The sequence below is a fragment of the Sinocyclocheilus anshuiensis genome, unplaced genomic scaffold (genome assembly GCF_001515605.1).
Source record: "Sinocyclocheilus anshuiensis isolate Anshui unplaced genomic scaffold, SAMN03320099.WGS_v1.1 scaffold2525, whole genome shotgun sequence".
Lineage (NCBI taxonomy): Eukaryota > Metazoa > Chordata > Actinopteri > Cypriniformes > Cyprinidae > Sinocyclocheilus > Sinocyclocheilus anshuiensis.
Window position 1 is genome coordinate 47,970 of NW_015548191.1, and position 2,607 is coordinate 50,576.

Sequence of the window (2,607 nt, forward strand, 5' to 3'; positions counted from 1 at the left end):
AAGGTCAAAATTTACTAGTATTACTATCCTTGTGGGGACATTTGGTCCCCATAACGTGATAAATACCAGGTACACTCACAAACACACACAGACACACACACACACAGACACACACTCTCACACACTCTCTCTCTCTCTCACACACACACACTCTCTCTCCACACACACACACACACACACACACACACTCACAGTTCCTCCTTACAGAAAGCATATCATCAGAAATAACACTTAACTCATTAATATCTCACTGCACCAGACTGATGTCACCTGAAACGTGATTTAGTTTATATGTAAAAATCTGACTCAACTGTGAGGAGTAAGCCAGAATAAATTCAATGTTGCCATGTATGATATAAACTAGGCTATAATTACACAACAAAATAAATGGCTAATTCAACACATTTGTTTGCGTCTAAATGTTTCCAAGCCTAGTTTGAGAATCATCTTTTCATAGATGTCTCCAGCCCAGAGATCAGATATCACGTGCGTGTCTATTTCATCTGTTATCTGAGAGTGGATCTGGCTGAAACCTGCAGCTGTACAGTAGTGACCCGAGCTCTCAGCTCTGCGTTTAACTTCACTCCAGAGCCCAGCTTCTCCAGCCTTCATTCACCAGCACATCATCAGAACCTCTCTCAGAGTGAGGAGAACCAACAGCAGAAATAGACCTGCTCGGAGAGGAATTGCTGGAGAGTTTTCGTACAGTCATGGAGAAGTTCGACCTAATGCAGCTCCCGGGATCTCTAGACTGAAATAAATCATCAGACAGACAGACAGACACTGAGAGACTGTGAGAACACGACTGGACTGCACGAGCTCTGAGCGGAACAGCGCGAGCGTGAATGATCGAGAGGCTCGGAACACTATTCCAGTTCATTTATTACATAAGAAATATTCGCTTGCTTTGAGAGTTTATCCGAGACAATGCACACAAAATAAACGCTATGCATTTTGATTATTGCAAGTTTAACCTATAGCTATTAAAGAGAATATATATATATATATTGGCCGACTGTGCACGTGATAGGCCTCAAACAACATTGTGCACTGATGTAGGCCTACCGTATAAACCAAAGAAATGAATGGCAATCAAATCAAATAAAAATATATAATGCATGCATAATAATAATATTAATACGTTTACACTAAATATAGGAGCATAAGAGTTTCATTAACAAATAAATACATAAATAGGCCTGAATGTGTAATGTTAACACACACGAGATTAAAAACTTCAATTCAGATTAAGCGTCTAAACTGCGCGACAGCACGTTTTTAGTGATCTATTGTTTTTATTTTTATTTATGCAGCTGAGCATTAACATGCCATTTTGTCTCACCAAATTTATAATTGCACTTGTAGATGTACAAATGTAGACACACACACACACACACACACACACACACACAGACAGACACAGAGTGAGAGAGACCAGAACAGAGAAAAATCGCTACACACAATGGATAAAAATTATTATTATTATTATTATTATTGACCCAAGTGTATTAGCCTATTTAAAATTATTACTAGGCATAATTGGCATTACATGCGTGCTTAGACGAAACAATAGTAATAATAATAATAATAATGATAACATTTTTTATAATAGCTTAGTGTAATGTTTTAAATTACTGTAAAGCATAATTTGCATTAGACTACATTACATTTTAAGACAACAACAACAACAATAATAATGATAATAATAATAATAATAGAGTTATAAGGTGAGTTATTTTAATTTAAAAGCAAGGAAATGTTTTCGGGGCGCTCTTAGATATTCCATTTATTGCAGAAACATCCCACAAGTCAAGCTGGAGTGTAACTGGACATGATAATTAGAGTGATGCTGTGACGTGTTAACAGCTGGAGGCGCGAGGCTAAACACATCTGCTTCACATCACACACACTTCACCAGGAGCGCAGGATTCAATCAGGAGAGAAATGAACGTCTCGCAGGTGGACGACTCCGAGCCGCAGGAGCGAAGTGTCTGAAATGCCAATTTTCTTCCATTAAACGTGAAACTTGATCTAGAACAACAACTGGCTCATGTCTCCGCGCGGGAAAATGATTGCCCTGATTACGCGCCATTATGTGTGACAGGCGCGCTCTATTAGCGTGTAGAAAGAAATCGTCCTTGACGTCCAACATTTGGCCCAAAATATACAGGCATTCACGGGATAGTAAAAAATCACTTATGCACTGGGAAATTGCGAGGACGCCTTAAAGTTGCAAATCCTGTCAAAATATGGACTATAGCAGGCTAGATGACAAATGACCCAACACTGAACACACAACAGAGCGACTCATTACACGACGACAGCCAATAACACTGTCAAAACTCCTTGCCCTCTTTAAAATAAAAGCTTCAATTCCAATCAGTTAGGGTTCGACATCATGACGTCACCGAAAAGCGGCTTTTCGTTTTCTAATTCTATGCACCGGTTGTTTGCAAACAAATGAATCGAAATAAAAAGCTTGTAATGAAACATTAATCTCCAAAGACAAGAACTGAACCACTGGAGCTTTGTTGTGTGTGTGTGTGTGTGTGTGTGTGAGTGAGTGAGTGAGTGAGTGTGTGTGTGAGTGTGTGAGTGAGAGTGTGT